Raw genomic sequence first — 20,975 nt, forward strand, 5'->3', positions numbered from 1 at the left:
TCACAATTCTGTTTTAAATCCTCTGTATCTTAACTGTAATACAGCTTTAAATATGCGAACAAGCATCCATCCTGATTGTAATCTTGTTTTAAATCACGCAAGCGGAGTCTCCAATAGAAATGTAGGAATGCGCTGTCACTCAGTAGTTGGGGCGGTTTTAAAGTATTCAGAACAAATCAATGATAGATACAAGTCAGGAAGGCGGGACATTGCCCAGCAGCCCTGGGAAATATATTTCTTATCATTATTTTTGTAGTAGGTTTTATTTTTTTAATGGGAAAAGGGTAAAATTTTTCCGGTCTTTTCTGGTGTTTATTGGCTATCCACCGATCAAATCTTTTGTATCGGGGGTGTTATCAGTTAAAACCGAAACTCAGAAGCCCTAGATATAAATCACCAGTATAGTTTTAAACAAAAACTCAAACTCTTTCTGACTTATCCAATCATTATTTTTTAGCAAAAAGTAATATTCTCTCTATTTCCTTCTGAAAATGTAGCGTTGGATCCTTTGTCAGTTCTTTATACGAAATACCATCATTTAACTGCCTAAGGACTTCCAGTTCATATTTCTCCCATTTCATTATTACCAATGCACCCCACTTGTCAGGAGGTTTAATTACAATTGATTTATTAGACATTAACTAATTAAGGGATATTTGTTCACCCCTAGTTAGATTAGAACAAATTTTCCAATCTTTATTATAAGTCATATTTTGAATTTCTTCCTCCACTATCCTACAAAATGTTTCCACTGAATGGTTGATAGGTGGTGAAAGAAACACTCTTTTAGGTTTAAATAGCTTACTGCGTCTTGTCCTTTCAAAATTATCTTCATCAACATTAGTAGTGGGGATGTCAGTACTTACAAAAAACGCCTTTAATCTTAGATGTCTATAGAAGTTAAACAGTTCTGTTTTAACTTTAAAAGGGATCTGTCATTGACAGGAACAAACGACAGACCCTTAACCAACAGAGTAAGTGTCTCCTTGTTAAAGTTCTCACCCATGATATTATATACTAAAGTTTGTACCTTGCCCTCGTTGGATATCTGTTCGTTGCGCCATGGTCTTTTCTTCCCACGTCTTGTCCTTTTTTTCTTGCTCCAGTGCCACCTCTCCTGGACAAAAAAGAAGGAGGTTGTTCACCTGAAGCATATATTCATGACTCTGGGCACATGTTAAATATTTTGGATAATTTTCTTGTAACAGACAAATTATCTTTTGATGTGATTAGCCTATATACTAGTATTAAACATGACTATGGTCTGCGGGCCATTCAACCGTTTTTGGCTGTACAAACTGAAGATACACCCAGAAATTGTTTCATAGTAGATCTGATGGAGCTCATATTAAGTAAAATTTACTTTTTGTTTAAAGATACATTTTATGTACAAATTACAGGTAATGCAATGTGTTCATCAATGACTCCTAGCTTCGCTAATATTTATATGTCATGGTGTGTGGAGGAATATATATACAATAATAATCCTTATGAGGAAGTTGGAAAGGCCAAGAGAGAGATAGAAATGGACATTGCTAAGGTGGCTAAAACGAATTCCAAAATGTTTTTCCAATATTATAACAGCAAGAGAACATTCAAAGAGGAGGTTAAATGTCTAAGAGATACAAAAGGCAAATCATAGATGAAGAAAAAAAATAGCAAACATGTTAAATGATTACTTTTCACAGGTTTTTACAAAGGAGGAAGGTGGAAGCAAGAAGTACAGTCCTGGAAAAGTACAGATCAGTCAGAAGCATTAAGGAGAAATTACAGCTTTAATTGCTTTAATCAGAAAACACAGCAGCTTAAAGTCTAACAGCAGCGTGGCTTTTTCTGATAACAAGCTGAAGCTCAGAGCAGCTGATTCAAATTCGCCGCCGTTCTGAGACACGGAGGGAGGGGCGGAGCCAGGAGCACAACAGATACAAACAAAAGCCAGGCAGTCTTCCCAGAGACAGCGTGTGGAAGAAGTACAGTCGTGGAAAAGTACAGAGCAGTTAGAAGCAGTTTCAAAGCAGGTTGACAGCTGCAGAAGCTAAACTAAACTCCCCCCCCCAAAAAATTAACATGCTCTTCAAGCCAGTAATCTGTGACAACTGCATGATGTGGGAAATCCGAGAAAACCCACCAGAGGTAAAACAAGTGATTGTAAAGTGCCGCACGATCCAGGACTTGCTTAAAGTAGTAAGTATGCTAGAAATGGAGCTGCAGGAAATGAGACAGCAACAGGAGCTTGAGGAGCTGGCACACCCACAATTCATGCATTTCATTGAAGTCAGCACCCCTAGCAGACTGAAAGCCACCAGGGAGATAGAAGAGGGTCAAAACAGCTGGGTTCAGGTAGGCAGAAGCAGGGGAAAAAAAAAAAAAAAAACAACTGTCAAACACAACCACCAGAAATCAAAATATCCAACAAATTTGATCCACTTCAAAATGTAGATGATCAAAACCAACATCAAGAGAATGAAAGGAACAACATCCATGACCCTATAAACAGCAAAAAGGGAGGTGATTGTTGGGGGACTCCATATTGAGAAACACAGCAAGTTTAGTTTGCAGTCTGGACCCCCTTACTACAACAGTGTGCTGCCTTCCAGGAGCCTCAGTCAAGCACATCACCGAGAATGTGGACAGGCTCCTAGAACGAACAGGAGACAACCCGGTAGCAGTCGTCCACATCGGTACAAACAACATTTGAAGAGACAGGCCAAGATCCCTGCAAAACAAATTCAGAGAGCTAGAAAGAAAATTAAAAGACAAGACCAAAACTGTGGTATTTTCTGGGATACTGCCGGCACCTTACAAAGGGCCATAAGGACAGCTGGAAATACAAAATCAAAATGCATGACTGAAATCATGGTGCACACAGGAAGGCTTTATCTTTCTTGAACATTGGAGCACATTCTACAACAAGGAACATAAGAACATAAAAAAGTTTACAAAACGAGGAGGCCATTCAGCCCATCTTGCTTGTTTGGTTGTTAGTAGCTTATTGATCCCAGAATCTCATCAAGCAGCTTCTTGAAGGATCCCAGGGTGTCAGCTTCAACAACATTACTGGGGAGTTGGTTCCAGACCCTCACAATTCTCTGTGTAAAAAAGTGCCTCCTATTTTCTGTTCTGAATGCCCCTTTATCTAATCTCCATTTGTGACCCCTGGTCCTTGTTTCTTTTTTCAGGTCAAATCTATATAGGCGGGATGGACTGCAGATAAACAAAAAGGGAACCAATCTACTCGGAGAAAGGATCCTTGAGGAGGTTCAGAAGCATTTAAAACTAGAAAGGAAGGGGTGAGAACACAAAAAAACAGAAGGGAGACCACATCAAAACAAGGGCAACAACTCAGGTAAGACAGCTATTAAATGTATATCTTAATGCTAGAAGTCTCAGAAACAAAATGTTAGAACTTGAAGCTACTGCACTAACAAGTAACTACGATGTGATAGGTGTTACAGAAACTTGGTTGTCTGAGAGTGATGGAGACGAATATAATATTAGTGGGTATACACTGTATAGGAAAGACAGGCAGGACAGAAGAGGCGGAGGGGTAGCACTATACATAAGAAATAGTCTTGAAGCCCAGGTGTTAAATCTGGATGAAGAAAACAACGCTGAATCAATATGGGCCAGAATAATGGACAAAAATTCAAAAGGGCATGTAACAGGGCGAGGAGTCCTGTACAAAACGGGGTCTCCCCCTCCGCCCCTGTGCAGTTTTATTTTATTTTTATATATTATTAGTATTTGTTTGGTTGTTGTTGTTGTTGTTCTTCTTATTATGATTGTTGTTGTATTATCATTGTGTATTTATGTGTAAATGACGATGTGTTATGGTTTATTTATAAATGACGACGGAGCCGTGTTTGTTATTATTTTGTTTTTATTTAAAAGATGTTCTGGCAGAGGCAAGGTTGGTAGCTTGTCCTCTGCCAGGAGTAATTTAAAAACCTTTTGCAGAAGGTGGCCATCTCCCGAATTAAGTGATTTGTTGCTAACCTGTTAGTTGTATTGTGTTCGGGACTTGTTTTGTTTATTATTTTATTTTGCTCTGTGAACTCTGTTTTTGTTTAAATATTTTATTTATATTTGTGTTTGAAAATAAACGGCGCACAGCGCCTTTGACTGCAGTACCGCCTCTGTTTTTGTTCCTGCTGCTGGCCTGACGTCACCACTCGTCCATTCCTGTCACACATGGTGTCCTCGAGGGATCAACAACAGCCTCCGACTCAGGCCAGCGCGGGTACTAGTTTTTTTTTTTTCCTTTTGCGTTTTGAGGAAAAAATAAAATAAAAATAATAACAACGGGGAGGAAGAGCTGCAAAAAGCAGCAAAAGCGGCAGCAGCCAGAACAGCTGGACAAGAGGTGGTGGTCCCAGGTTTCCAGTCCATTTGGACCCCCCGGACTGAGCAGCTGAGCAGGAACAGTGGAGGAAGGAGGGGGCTCCTTTTTGCAGCGCCTGTGGTGAGTCTGGGCACATCCAGGAGGACTGCCTATATGGAGACCCTCAATATGAGGAGGCCTGGAACCAAGGCCTGGAACCAGGGCCTGGCTGGGGATGCGGCATAGTGGTTCTGGGCGAGAGACCAGACCCAGCCAACACCCTTACAGCCACAGTCCAAGCCGGCACCCGCAGGGTAAGAGTGTCTGCTGGCTCCACCACAGCCACCAGAGAAGATCAGCTGGGAGGCCTTCCTCCGCACTGTAGAGGTGTCCTGCTGGTGCCCCATCTGCGGTGAGCGTGGGCATTCCCCACTCAACTGCCCCCTCCTATCAGAGGAGGGCCTGCTGCGCCCATTCCCACCAGCAGAGGGAGAGTGCCTGCTGGTCCCCTCTCCACCAGCAGAGGGAGCATGTCTGCTGGTCCCCCTGCTGCAGCCAGGGGAGGAGCCCCTGCCACCTTCGCAGCCAGAAGGGGAGGAGCCCTTGCTGCCTTTGCCATCAAGAAGAGAGGAGCAGGAGCTACCTCTGCTTCCATCACCACCATTGGGAGAAGTGGGACTCCTGCTGCCACCTTCATGGCCAGGGGCTCACCTCCCGTCGTCACCTCCCGAGGGTCCGCTGCCGCCGTCGCCTCCAGAGGGAAAGCCACTGCCCTGTCAGGCATCGCCCGGGGATGCCTGCCTTGCACCGCCCAAGGATGCCTGCTGCTCTACATCGCCCGGGGTTGATGAAGGCCCCGCTTCGCCCAGGGTGGCTGTGTCATTTGCTTCTCCTGGGGTCGCTGTGGGTCGTGCTTCGCCTGGTTGTCGCCGAGGGTCCTGCTTTGCCTGGTGGTTGCTGCCGGCTCTGCCTTGCCTGGGGTCGCTGCCAGTCCTGAATGGCAGCAGGAAGTACTGTGGTCAGAGCCCTGTGAAGGGGAGCTGCTGGACACGAAGGGGGGGGGGGGGGGCGGGGAGGGAGGTTATTGTTTTGTTTTTATTTAAAACATGTTCTGGCAGAGGCAAGGTTGGTAGCTTGTCCTCTGCCAGGAGTAATTTAAAAACCTTGTGCAGAAGGTGGCCATCTCCTGAATTAAGTGATTTGTTGTAAATAACAAAGACAGAATAACTAAAACAGAGATCAGACAGCCATTGGCAAACTCAGACCACAACATGGTCTCATTTCAAGTGATTTTTAAAACCCAAAAAGTAATGACTAAGGTTTACAATTTTAGAAAAGCAAACTATGAAGGTATGAAACAGAGACTATCCAATTTTAAATAACTTTATCATAACAGAGGCAGAAGTGTTAAAGGGACTAGGAGCTCTTAAAATAAACAAATCCCCTGGGCCGGATGAGATCCTCCCAATAGTACTCAAAGAAATGAAAGACGTTATTTACAAACCACTAACCAAGATCTTGCAACAGTCTCTTGACACAGGGGTTGTACTAAAAGACTGGAGAATTGCAAACGTAATACTGATCCACAAAAAGGGAGACAAAACCGAACCAGGTAACTATAGACCAATAAGCCTGACTTCTATTATACGTAAACTTATGGAAACTATAATAAGATCTAAAATGGAAAATTACCTATATGAGAACAATATCGTGGGAGACAGTCAGCATGGTTTTAGGAAAGGGAGATGCTTTGCAATTATCCATCTACAATATTTAAACCAGTAGAAAACAATATGAGTGATTCTTTAAAATGAAAACAAAAACATTCCTCAGGTAAGCTGTTAATATGCATACAAGTTGGAGAAGTCTCTCACAGCTCACCCGACAGTTTACCGAACACGAATGTCTATAAACAGCACTGCTGGAGTCATGGCGGAACGCACAGGAACTGAGTTCCTGCATTTTTTTTTGGTAGCCGGAATGGAGTTCCCATACTTTTTGAAACCTTTTTGAAAATAAATAGAAATCTTTTCCCGCAAACTATTTTAGAATTTGACCACGCATGTGAAAATGTATCAATCGCCGTCACCTCGTTCTGGAGGTTGTGACAGCAAACTCACACTGAGTGCAGTTAGACTCAGCCAACCTCTGTGCGTGCTTATTGGAAAAGACAGTAACTGTGCAGATTGTACAGTATGTGCATTATATTTGTTATATGAATTCATGAAGACTATTTTTAGTTAATATATGTTTGAAACACTAGTCTTACCATATATTAAAGTTAAGAAAAGTACAATTTATTTTGGGTTCGTGACCAGACCACTGATTTTATATACACAGTATTTAGAAATTACAAAAGCAAATGTAAAAAGAAAAACCATAAGAAAATATTAATGTATTTAACTTTTACTCATTATATACTGTAGGAGGGATATTGTTTTTGTTTTTATGCTAGTATGTGCTGACCATGATTTACACTTACAGTCGCTTCCACATAGAGTTTAAGTTCTTATCTGCATGTGCCTGGTCCGGGGTTTTGTGCCTAATTGTTGGGAGCTGCATGCAGATCTTTGCCTAGGCATGTTATATAATCAGTTTTGAACAATACCATTTTTTTTTATTCACTAAAGTTTTACGTTGTATGAAGAGATAAGACAGTTAAAATAGTAAATTAATTTATTGAGAAGAAACGCAAGTTACAAATTACAGGTGGAACCCAAGTTACCTTCATTTGGAATTTAAACTTGTACAGAAGCTGTTCAGAAAGACGTAATACTGTATTATCGCTGATTTAATTTCAATCATAAACTGTCAATCTTCGTTGTTGTTTTGGGGGAAATATCCACAGAAATGTAAGCACAAAACTAGATCCAACAGCACTCTGGAATACAGCCTGCTGTTGTGAGAATAGTATTGAACCTTGTTTTCAGTACTGAATTCAGTTTATAGTTTTTCCTTTTTTTAAACGTTTTAAAAAAATGTGAAAGCAATGAATTGATATGCATGTGCATACAAATAAAACAGCAGTGCTTCACTTGTTTGACTCAGTTTTACAATTATTATCTTGTAAATAACGCTTCAGTACCACTGTCAGATGTGCTTTGCACATGACGTGACGTTACAGGGGCTATCAGAAAAATACTCATTTTTAAATAGAGAGTCCAGAACATATACGTGTATTGCTGTTTCTGTAAACATCTGAACACTAATTAATACAAACCATTGCTATGTTCCCCAGCTGTTTGGATTAACAGGCTAGCATTTCCATTTTTATAGCTTCTTAATTAGTGATTGCAAAAAGGGAGCTACAACCTGCATTCCATGTGGTCCTAGTGTCCGACAGCTACAAGTTCATCAACATCATATCAAAATCCCAGGGGGGGCTGAGCCCCCTTTTTAAAATTCCAGCGGGGGCTGGGGACCCCGAGCCCCCCCCCCCGTAGTCGGCGCCTATGGATCAGATTGTTCTTTGGGTGCAGTACATTGATGATATCTTCTGTTTGTGTAACGGTTCACAAGAAGAATTTGATTTGTTTTAGCATATATTTAAATGCCTGTATACCCAATATCAAATTGACTGAAAATAGAAAGTTTTTTGGACATTAAAATACAACAAAGACCAACAGGTTTTTTCACAAAAATATATAAAAAGAGATCCTGTGCTTCTTAAAAAAGGTATGCCAAAAAAGTAAATTTCTTTGGTCAAGGCAAATTTGTTCCACGGAAAGTGAGTTTCTATCTCAAGGTAAAAACATGATGCAAAGATTTCTTGAAAGGGGTTATCCACGGAACTGGTTGAAAGAGGCACATGATGGAGCTTTGAAGAGTGACATACGTACACGACTAAAAACAAAATCTAAGGATGTAACTAAACAATCTAGGATTGCATGGGTTACTACATATAGTCCTGCATCTAAGACAATTAAGGATATCATTTTGAAACATTGGAACATTATTGCTTCGGATAGTTTGTTACCGATAAGAGTTTAAAATGCTGCCATTGTTTTGTTTTAAAAGAGATAGAAATCTCAAAGATCTTTTAGTAAGAGTGGATCATTATAAGCCTACACCTACCTGCCACTTTGGTATTCTACCAGGGTACTAGCATTGTCATAATTGTGCACAATGTAACAATACTTACAAAACTGACACCTTCTGGCACCCCCACACATGTATAACAATTAAAGTTAGAGGTGTAATCAATTGCAGTACCCAAAATGTGATTTTGTCCATGTGGACTTGCACATGTAGGAAAAACTAGCAGAACTTTAAAAACATGAATATCACAGCATAAGTGCTATTAGACGGATAGACATGACCTCCGTGGTTGCTAAACATTTTCATGAGTATAAGCGCAATGTTGCCTACTTGAAATTTTGTGGAATAGAAAGAATTAATAGACCTAGGAGGGGAGGGAATGTTGATAGGCTGTTATTACAAAGAGAGTGCTTCTGGATACATTCAGAGACTGAAAATTCTATGGACTAAATGAATGTACAGAGTTGTCCTCATTTTTAAAAATTGAATGAATTAATGGTTTATAGAGTATATAATGAAGACTTATGTTTGAGTGAATGAGAATGCTTGTTTATGTGTTAATCATGAGTGTATATGACGGAAAATTTGTATATCTGTTTGTTACCTCTGATGAAGACAGTTTGACTGTCGAAACGTTAGGTTGTTTTTCAGCTTTTTCTTTTTAATTACTTTTATGTCCAGGAACCAAATAAAATATAAAAAAGATATATAAAGTTCAGCCGTTGTTTGTGGTTGATGAATGGGAAAGTGCTATAAAACAAAAAACAACAAATCTACAACCTGTGTACCCTTTTTCGTTTGTGCTACTACTGTTTCCTCGCCTGTTTTCCCCTCTGCCATTACAAACCAAGAACTTGCATCCGCTCATTAAAAACCAAGAATGTCATTTTTAAAAGGGATACACATCTAAAAGCAAATAGAAAGATAGACAGATACACATTTTTTAAAAATATACTTAACGAATATTCCATTAAATAATACAATACACAATTACACAACATTCTGCATTGTTTTTATTTCACTGTAATTACATGTTATATATATTTTTTTTACTTAAGTAATCAATGGGAGCCTAACCACTGTAAAATAATTCAACAGGTCAGTTTAATCATATTTTTAAATGGTTACATAACATAACAGCGAGTCTAAGACCACACCGACATCACCATGCCGGCCAATTACAGCGCTACGACATCACCGCGGGGACTATTACAGCGACTGCACATAACAGCGCTACGACATCACCGCGGGGGCCATTACAGCGACTGCCCATAACAGCGCTACGACATCACCGCGGGGACCATTACAGCGACTGCCCATAACAGCGCTACGACATCACCGCGGGGGCCATTACAGCGACTGCCCATAACAGCGCTACGACATCACCGCGGGGGCCATTACAGCGACTGCCCATAACAGCGCTACGACATCACCGCGGGGGCCATTACAGCGACTGCCCATAACAGCGCTACGACATCACCGCGGGGGCCATTACAGCGACTGCCCATAACAGCGCTACGACATCACCGCGGGGACCATTACAGCGACTGCCCATAACAGCGCTACGACATCACCGCGGGGGCCATTACAGCGACTGCCCATAACAGCGCGACGACATCACCGCGGGGGCCATTACAGCGACTGCCCATAACAGCGCGACGACATCACCGCGGGGGCCATTACAGCGACTGCCCATAACAGCGCTACGACATCACCGCGGGGGCCATTACAGCGACTGCCCATAACAGCGCTACGACATCACCGCGGGGGCCATTACAGCGACTGCCCATAACAGCGCTACGACATCACCGCGGGGGCCATTACAGCGACTGCCCATAACAGCGCTACGACATCACTGCGCCAAACTACAATTCCCAGAAGACACTGCAAAGTTCACAAAAGTGTCACTTACCAGGAACTCGGACACACGACGCAGTCAGAGCGGAGGTTCACCACAGAGTCAACTCACCAGCCTCGTAAAAGGATGCAGCTGTCAAGCATTCGTAGTGGACAACTATTCATGGTAAAGGCGATAAGCGCAGTTGGTAGCTGCATTCGCGTTACTCCTAAAAAGTCTGCGTTGCAATCGGGAGTCTGCGCCGGACGTCAAGGTCTGCATAGACGGCGCTAGGACAGCTTTGGGAGGTTTCTCAGCACAGTCGACTGAACAAACATGGAGACCAACTTGATTTATTTTCTGATTGCAAAAGACAATACTTTTTTTTTCACTGTTCCCATACAGATCCATCATAACTAGACTGGTAAATACGATAAGTAAAATCAGCATGCAATAAAAGCATGTTTCCACAAGCATTTTTTTATCTAATTGGGCTGCATATCAATTTTATTTTTTTTTTCACTTGTTGCAGAATGATATTCAGCACATGTTTTGATATATACTGCATATTGGTATTTGATTACTCCTCCACAGGACATCCGGGTTTGGGGACCGATACAAGGACATGACATGTTTGGATTTTTTTTAATGTATATTTTGTACAGATTTGTTTTTTAAATAAAGAATTTAGGTTTATATTATTGTCCTTGCTTCTCTGCCCTGTCATATCCCTATGAAACCACTGTTTTCTTTCTAGCATGACACTTTTCCACAGCGAGTTTGCTTTTGTTGTTTGAAATTAAAATGCTGAGGTCAGATAATTTCCCTTTATGTACTTGCTGGGCATGTAATTATTATTATTATTATTATTATTATTATTAATAATAATATTTTTCTAGTACTATGGCTAATCAGGGTCTGTAAACTATTTCTAATAAAAGGACCTATTAATAGACCCCTACAAAAGATATTTACATCCGCTAATATTTTTTAATTGTCAAAGGCGCAAGCTTGATCTTCCAGCAACAGCATGAGACTTCCAGCAACAGCGTGAGACTTGCAGCTCTTCCCCATTCTCCTGTATCTGTGTTCCGAGCAGAAGCTTTTATTATTATTAAATTGTGCATTCATATCTTATCTTTATTTGAGTGAGTCTTCCACCCTCAAGGGCTCAGCGTATATTGCAATTGGCCAATATCCACAGTTGTATGCTTCTGTTACACACATTACAGGAGGCTGTGTGGTCCAGTGGATAAAGAAATGGGCTTGTAACCAGGAGGTCCCCGGTTCAAATCAGCTCAGCTCAGTCACTGACTCATTGTGTGACCCTGAGCAAGCACTTAACCTCCTTGTGCTCCGTCTTTCGGGTGAGACGTTGTTGTGACTCTGCAACTGATGCATAGTTTACACACCCTAGTTTTGTATATTGTAAAGCGCTTTGTGATGGTGGTCCACTATGAAAGGCGATATATAAAAATAAAGATTATTATTAAATGGTGATTTCTAGTTTCTTTGAAAAGATATGTTGGTCTAAGTTAAAACTGCCCAGAAAATCGTTTTGTGAAACGGACTTAAGACTCGGTTTTAACAAAGTCAGCAAAAGGGACTTAAGCCCATTTTTGTTCTTAGACTTGTCAGCTTTGTGAATACGGCCCCTGCTGATCAATAGCAGCCGCACACGTTACCACAGTAGCTGCTGAATCGCCGTGAACCATCTTTGACAAATTCAGCGGAGCTCATGTAGTGACTGGAAAAAGATAGTTCTGCACATGTGCACAGTGAGCAGGGGGCGCCGAGTTCTATGGGGAACAGAATACGATACTACACCGGTATGCATACCGGCGTATACCAAGAGCATATCGCTGCAGAACAAAGGCTCGCATAGTGTAGCTCTCGCAGGGAGCTCACATAGGGTAGTGCTGCGTATACAACTCGTCATTTAAGTCATCCTCCTGCAGCCGAATTGTAAAAGAGTGTGTGCTTCATTCGCAGCTCAAAGGAATATCCACTACAAACTGTCCTCAGGGCATCAAATGATTCTTAATGGTAAGGTTTAGGGTTAGGTATTGGGTTAGGGTTAGGTTTTAGGGCTGGGGTTGCTTAAGGTTACGGTTGGGGTTGGATTAGGGTCAGGGTGGGTTGATGTCACAGAGGTGACAAGCCCGGGAAGTGGAAGGTGGGAGTGCTTGGCAAATGCCCTAGAATCATCTGATGCCCTGAGAACAGTTTCCAGTAGATATTCCTTTCCGCTGCGCTTCATTCACCTCTGTAGCGTATAATGATGGGATGGGGTAAAAGCCAGAACGAGACGGAACGGCACATTAATTAATTAAATTGCTTTAAAAAACAGCATAGAAAGTTACACACACGTGAGGAGAATATTTTAGCAATCAGAACCGATTAGTAACACGCTGTCATTAACCCGTTCTGGGCCAGAACCCTCTTGTCATCACCAAAAAGCTCCCGGAACACTGGGCTCCGAAGGTGCAAAGACGACGAAAATTATACACACAATACAACTAAGTGGAAACAACATAACACTATTGAAAAAAAAAACACTGAACCGACCTTTCATTTCCCATTCCGTGAAATAAACAGCTGTATAGACAAAACCGCCCGGAACACAGGGTTCTGAAGGTGCACAGAGTATGAACTTGATACACACAATATAACTAAGTGAGGACATCATAACACTATTGAAGAAACCCACCGAACCCACCTTTAACTCACCATTCCGGGTAATAAAAGTGTCTATTTATTTTGTTTGTATATGATCTCTGTGTCTCTCTCTCATTATTTTAGCAGAACCATACTGATTACATCGTTTTTCTCTTTTCTTTATAGCGGAATATAGTGAGGCCTTCTTTCTACTTTGCAGGGCAGGAGGTGATAAAGTAACAGTACTTCTTACACAAGTAGAACAATTGCAAAGGTCTAGATTAAAAAATAATAACATAAGAACATAAGAAAGTTTACAAACGAGAGGAGGCCATTCAGCCTATCTTGCTCGTTTGGTTGTTTGTAGCTTATTGATCCCAGAATCTCATCAAGCAGCTTCTTGCAGGATCCCAGGGTGTCAGCTTCAACAACATTACTGGAGAGTTGGTTCCAGACCCTCGCAATTCTGAGTAAAAAAGTGCCTCCTATTTTCTGTTCTGGATGCCCCTTTATCTAATTTCCATGTGTGACCTCTGGTCCTTGTTTCTTTTTTCAGGTCAAAAAAGTCCCCTGGGTCAACATTGTCTATACCTTTTAGGATTTTGAATGTTTGAATCAGATCACCGCGTAGTCTTCTTTGTTCAAGACTGAATAGATTCAATTCTTTTAGCCTGTCTGCATACAATATGCCTTTTAAACCCGGGAATTCTGGTCGCTCTTCTTTACACTCTTTCTAAAGCAGCAATATCCTTTTTTGTAACGAGGTGACCAGAACTGAACACAATATTCTAGGTGAGGTCTTACTAATGCATGGTAAAGTTTTAACATTACTTCCCTTGATTTAAATTCAACACTTCTCACAATATATCCGAGCATCTTGTTGGCCTTTTCTATAGCTTCCCCACATTGTCCAGATGAAGACATTTCAGAGTCAACAAACTCCTAGGTCTTTTTCATAGTTCCCTACTTCAATTTCAGTATCTCCCATATGATATTTATAATGCACATTTTTATTGCCTGCATGCAGTACTTTACACTTTCCTCTATTAAATGTCATTTGCCATGTGTCTGCCCAGTTCTGAATGCTGTCTAGATCATTTTGAATGACCTTTGCTGCTTCAGTGTTTGCCACTCCTCCTATTTTTGTGTTGTCTGCAAATTTAACAAGTTTGCTTACTATACCAGAATCTAAATCATTAATGTAGATTAGGAATAGCAGAGGACCTAATACTGATCCCTGTGGTACACCACTGGTTACCTCACTCCATTTTGAGGTTTCTCCTCTAATCAGTACTTTCTGTTTTCTACATGTTAACCACTCCCTAATCCATGTGCATGCATTTCCTTGAATCCCTACTGCGTTCAGTTTGAGAATTAATCTTTTATGCAGGACTTTGTCAAAAGCTTTCTGGAAATCTAAATAAACCATGTCGTATACTTTGCAATTATCCATTGTATATATAGCTGCTACAGTTTCACAACATTCATTTTTTGCACAACTTTTTTGTTGTTCTTACTTACAATGATAAAAAAAGTATTTAAATGTATTTAACATATTCATATATGTACATAGGCTATATTTGATACAAAATGGATACAATGCAATTACAGTGCAAAGGCAAGCAAACACACTACCTTACAATTATGTAGTTTACAACATGTAAGGAAAAACGAGCAAACAAAGCAAAACAGTTTAGATTTTAATATTATGCAGGGTGACTTCAAATACAGAAACCTTGATGCATTTCCAATTTTCTTCAAAAAAATAATTTGTTTTTACATTGTGTGCCATATGCATACATTTATAAATAAAATAAAACAGAATAAACAAACAAACAAACAAACATGTTTGTGTTTAATTTGGGAACCTCCTGTCTGAATACGAGAGAGAAATGAAACAATGTATTCTTGCTCTAAATGAGTTGGTGCTATATTAAACTATATAACAGTGTAATGCCTGAGAAAGCACGACTGAACCCTTGAAACCCTTGAAGTATTTGGCTGAAACGTTGTAACTAACAGATAGCACTACTTTGTGCAATATGAGAACTGAAACGAAATTGTGTTTTAAATAAATTTGACTATTTTACATCCCTGGCATTTTATTGTGTGTTTGTGTTGTACTTGGTCAAGACTTTATCCTCGGGCCCAACTAAAAGAACCTGGTGCTAACAACCTATAATCTTTAACTTAATCTGAAGGTAGTGCCTTCAGTGGCGTAGACGGCTACCATAAATGATATTTTAAACCCAGCTTAGCCCTCGCTATAGTATGAGCTTTATTGCTAATAAGTAGCGGAATGTTTAGTCACCAACAAGGTATTTACTGTTGAAGTCCAATTGAACATATGGATTAAATGTGGAGCCATGCACAAAACCTGTGATTTTTAATCAATTTGCATGGCTTTTCAGTATTAGAAGGCTATATACAGTACTGTGCAAAAGTTTTAGGCAGGTGTGAAAAAATGCTGTAAAGTAAGAATGCTTTCAAAAATAGACATGTTAATAGATTATATTTATCAATTAACTAAATGCAAGGTGAGTGAACAGAAGAAAAATCTAAATCAAATCCATATTTGGTGTGACCACCCTAACTGTGTGCAAGTGTACCTAGAAGAATTGATGCTGTTTTGAAGGCAAAGGGTGGTCACACCAAATATTGATTTGATGTAGATTTTTCTTCTGTTCACTCACTTTGCATTTTGTTAATTGATAAATATAAACTATTAACATGTCTATTTTTGAAAGCATTCTTACTTTACAGCATTTTTTCACACCTGCCTAAAACTTTTGCACAGTACTGTAGATTAGAACCCATGGGGGTTATTTTCGAGTTTTAGGGTTTCTTATTAATCCTTCGAGATTTCAATGTTTATTTGTGGTTATTTAGCCTGCTGTTTAAAAAGGTTCTTTGTATACTATTTGGAATCCCTGAAATACAGTTTCTTGGAATAACTTTTTCAAGAGTGTAAGATTTTTAAACCTCATGAATATGTTATTCCCGGAAGGTATTAGTAATACTCAAGACACTTATTATTATTATTATTTATTTCTTAGCAGACGCCCTTATCCAGGGCGACTTACAATTGTAAGCAAATACATTTCAAGTGTTACAATACAAGTAATACAATAAGAGCAAGAAATACAATAACTTTTGTTCAAGCAAAGTACAAGTGTGACAAACCACAATTCAATAATACAGCAGATAATAGTGATAGTTACATCAGGATATGATTAAATAGTGATAGTTACATCAGGATGTGATTAAATACAAAGTACTACAGGTTAAACACTTGGCAGATTACAGTATTCTGAAGTACAGGATTAAATGCAGTAAAATAGGGGGCAGATAAGAGCAAAATAAAGCACATTTACATAAAGGGTGATAGTGTCCCAGGATACAAACAGAGGAGTTCTACAGGTGCTCTTTGAAGAGGTGAGTCTTGAGGAGGCGCCGGAATGTGGTCAGGGACTGGGCAGTCCTGACATCTGTAGGAAGGTCATTCCACCACTGCGGAGCAAGGGTGGAGAAGGAGCGGGCTCTGGAGGCAGGGGAGCGTAGCGGAGGTAGAGCTAGTCTTCTAGTGCAGGCGGAGCGGAGAGGTCGAGTGGGGGTGTAGGGAGAGATGAGGGTCTGGAGGTAGCTGGGTGCAGTCTGGTCAAGGCATCTGTAGGCGAGTACAAGAGTCTTGAACTGGATGCGAGCGGTGATCGGGAGCCAGTGGAGCGAGCGGAGTAGTGGAGTAGCGTGGGCGAAGCGAGGCAGAGAGAACACCAGGCGGGCAGCAGAGTTCTGGATGAGCTGGAGCGGACGGGTGGCGGATGCAGGGAGGCCAGCCAGGAGGAAGTTGCAGTAGTCTAGGCGGGAGAGTACCAGGGCCTGGACCAGGAGCTGGGTAGCATAGTTGGTGAGGAAGGGTCGGATTCTTCGGATGTTGCTCAGGAAGAATCGGCAAGTGCGTGCCACAGTGGAGATGTGCTGGGAATAAGAGAGGCAGGGGTCCAGGGTGACTCCAAGGTTCTTAGCTGAGGAAGAGGGAGAGAGTGTGGTAGATTCCAGAGGAACAGAGATAGAGAGATCAGAGGAGGGGGAGGAGGAGGGAAAGAAAAGGAGGTCAGATTTAGAGAGGTTGAGTTTGAGGTGATGCAAGTGCATCCAGGAGGAAATAGCAGACAGACAGGCAGAGATACGGGAGGAGATGGTGGAGTCAGAGGTGGGGAAGGAGAGGAAAATCTGAGCATCATCAGCATAGAAATGGTATGAGAAACCATAGGATGCGATGAGGGGGCCCAGGGAGCGGGTGTAGAGAGCCCATCAATCAACAAAACCTTTATTATTTAACTTTCAGTATAGTACCACACCGTGTGAGTTGGGATTTGAACCGAGAACCACCTGGTATGACACCTTTGTCTTTAACCACTGGGCCACCTTACCCAAGCTTCATTGAATACCTAGCTAATTCACCTTTTTAACTCTCGACTCTCGCTCTTATGTCATTAGCCGAGTGCATGACAATTCTTCCAATAATTACACTGTAGCCTATAATATTCTGTGCACAGAGGGAGCACATTTACTAATGTAACAGGAGGAGGAGGTGTTTTGGGCAGGGGTGTGTTGGGGGCGATTGTTGGTTGTTCAGCGAGGGAGGGAGCAATTACTGAATGGCTGGATATTGTGAGCATGGGTGTGGAGTGTGATTGTGGGGTTATCTGGGGGGTTTATTATTGTGCTTTGTAGTGGCCGCCGGGGTTTACAAATAACTTCAGTCTTTTATTTGCTCCGAGTTCCCGTTACCTTTTTCTTATTAATTTATTAAACACTTGCTTGAGATGTATTGTAAAAAAAAAATAAAAAATCTGCCAGGGGTTGTATCTTACATTAAAGGCTAATGAAACCCCCGTCTCATCATGCCCAACAGATACCACGTTAAAAATGAGATACAGTTTAACAATCCGACCTACATCTCACTCGTTTTACATTGCAATCTTAATATCACACATTTACTACTGCTGCTTTTGCATATCACTCTAAAAACAGTCTCATCAACAACACTAGCTTGTTAAAGTGAACAAACAATTTATATGTGGTTACACAGTCAACATCTTAAAGTACACACACATGTTTCTTATTATGATTCTTAAAATATATACATCTAGTAATATGGACGAATTCTCACTCTATTAGTGATGCGTGGACCAAGAAGAAGCGCGTGGGAACCCAGGAGCAAGCTGATGTTCTCTAACCCCTATATTCTCATCATTCAGTCTACAACAACATCCATTGTACCATAAACTTACCAACACAACCTGGAATGGTTGTCGACGCAAAGCACATTCAGCAGTTTACAGAAGTCATGACATTTTGGAGAAATGAGTACAGAGTTCTCAGCATACTGCATGGACTATTAAACTGATTATAAAGTACAAATACAGAATCTTACACGTGGTTTCAAACAGCACCAGGTAATGACATAGAACCGTTTTTGCTAAATTTTGTTTTCCTGAGAGTATAACACATAGCTGAAATTTGCTTCTAGTGCTTAATCACTAAAAATAATATCTGGTCAATAACATGATATTCTCTGTCGTCACTGAATTTGTAGGCAAATGTGTTCCGATCCAGTACAGTATTAAAGTACTAATCAGTGGCCCTTTGCAGGTGTTTCTATCAAGGCTGAAAAGTGTAGTTTGTATAGACAGTAAAAATCAATGAACATCCCCTCGGCTGAATGCCCAGTCTTGAATTTGCAGTATTATTCATATTAACCCACCGGTGTAGATTTAGCTAGGGACGGTAGGGACATGTCCCTACCAATGTCAAGGGACCGTTGCATTGTCCCTACCAATAATTTTGATAAATCTGAAACGTCTTTTGTCATGTTATTTTATCCGCTTCACAAAGGGTTAACTCTCTCAAGATCCCCTCGTTGCTCCTCCCTCCTCCAAGAAAAAAAAGAAAACAAAAAAAAACGCTAATTTGATTGGCTTAGGCACTAGGTTCTCAACCGGGCGGTGAACGTTTGAATAATAACGTACTAGTAATAATAACAGTGACGTGCCAAACGATACTCCCGATTTCGCCCTTTGAGTGCAGCGAGTTATTAAAGAGAGAAAAAGAGATAGCTTTAAAAAGAATGGCAACCTGGGATTTGTAGGTGTTAGGTGGGGTTTTGGGGTGTAATCAGCAGACAAGAAAACTACAAATTCCATAATGCATCACTGTAACACGGACTCAGTGCGCGGCTGACGTCAGGGACCAAGCAGAGTGTTCTGTTTTCATTGAGGCGCGAAAGTGAACAAGGACTCGGGAGTTAAAGGTGATTCTCCGGGTTTAAAATAAGGAACATTCTAGTCAGTCTTAAACGGTGTATATTGTGCCACATTTTTCACATTTATTTTAAAAAATAAGAACAAATGTAATCAGTTAAATTTGATATTTATTTTGTGTTTGTTGGTTAATGCGTTGTCACATTATTTCAATCCTCCTCCTTCCTCCCTTTGTAACTAACTTACTCCTTGCTTGATTTTTTTTTGTAAAAGCGAACACGAACATATATTTGATTGAATGGACAGTGTGACTATCCAGGCGGTCATAAAAAAATATATATTAAAAAGTCAAATTAACCAGGGGGGGGGGGGGGGGAGATATGAAAATAAATTTCAGTGGGGCGTGAGTAAAAAAAGGTTGAGACCCACTGGCTTAGTCTGGACTCTGGAATGACGCTCATCTGAAGCTGCCGCTTGCCGCTCAGTCTGATATGAGTGTGAGCCACTGACTGAATGAAATCCAAGTACCGCGGCTGAAGGTATTGTCAGCTCGTCAGCAACATAGTTTGAGAGAATAAACCTACCTACCTACCTAATGGGTAGGTAAGTAGGTTTATTACGTTAGCGACCCATTGCTAGCTGCTAACCCCACGTCCTTGGTGGCTAGCTAGCTTGTTTCACAGCTAATCATTATGTGTGTGAGAGAGAGAGAGAGAGAGTGAGTGAGTCAGAGTCAGTGTGCGTGAGCATGTTTTGATATCGTCAACCAACTAACGTTAGCTAATTACTTCAATTTGGCTTTAGGTGACTAAAGCATAATGGCAGCCAAAAAAATAAAGATGGACATAAGGAAGTTTTTTTTACAAAAAGTCAAAGTGTAAGTAGGAAGATGTTGTTAAAGTAATAAACAATTGATAATGATTCTCATAGCAAATGAAAAAATAATTTACTAATGAAGTTAGCAGAGTCATACTTTCTCTCTAAACAGCATGCATCAATTTATCATTTTATCAGGCGAGTGAAGCAGTGCAACCTGGTAAAAGCAGTACAGAGGCAGGTGGAGCAATAGGGTCGCAGGTGAGGTCTGTAATGGCTTAGTGATTATAACAGTGAAAGTGTTAGACTCAGTTTTGAGATATATTATTGTTTGAGGCACATTGTGATATGATAGTAGGCTAATGCTGTATAGTAATATAGTAAGCCATATATTTTCTCTCTATATGGCATGCATCAATTTATTATTTTATCAGGTGAATGAAGCAATGCACCCAGGTACGAGCAGCAGCACAGACACAGGAGAGGTAGGCAGAGCACGTGAGCGTGCATGTGCTCATGCTTGTAGTGGCAGGGGTAATGGTAGCTTACAGTAAGGCTGGGATAGGTTATAATTCAGGTTATTAGTAATTCTATAGCAGGGATGTCAAACCAGCTTAGGAGGGCCACTTTATCATAGTGTTTTAAGTGTATACCAGCCAACTTCATGTCAATCAGATTATCCTTGATTCATTCATTTCAAGCCACCAGAAGTGACCATTTAACAGCTGTCTCCTAAAAAATGTCTTCCCGGGGGGGCACGCCCCTGAACCCCCCTAGCGACCGCGACTCCACCCCCCTAAAAAATGGTGTCCCCACCAATGTTCAAACCAAACCTACGCCCTTGTATTAACCCATTCCATGCAGGGAGGGGGCAATTAAAGGTCGGTTAACACTTCGGATAGTTTTTGTAAGTATGTTACTCACTGTATTATGTGTATCTTTTTTTAATCTCCTGTGCAGCTTCATTAATCAAGCTGTTTGTTGCACACAATGGGAAATGAAAGGTCGGTTCGGTTGTTTTTTTCAATAGTGTTATGAT

The sequence above is a fragment of the Acipenser ruthenus genome, chromosome 60, assembly GCF_902713425.1.
Source record: "Acipenser ruthenus chromosome 60, fAciRut3.2 maternal haplotype, whole genome shotgun sequence".
Lineage (NCBI taxonomy): Eukaryota > Metazoa > Chordata > Actinopteri > Acipenseriformes > Acipenseridae > Acipenser > Acipenser ruthenus.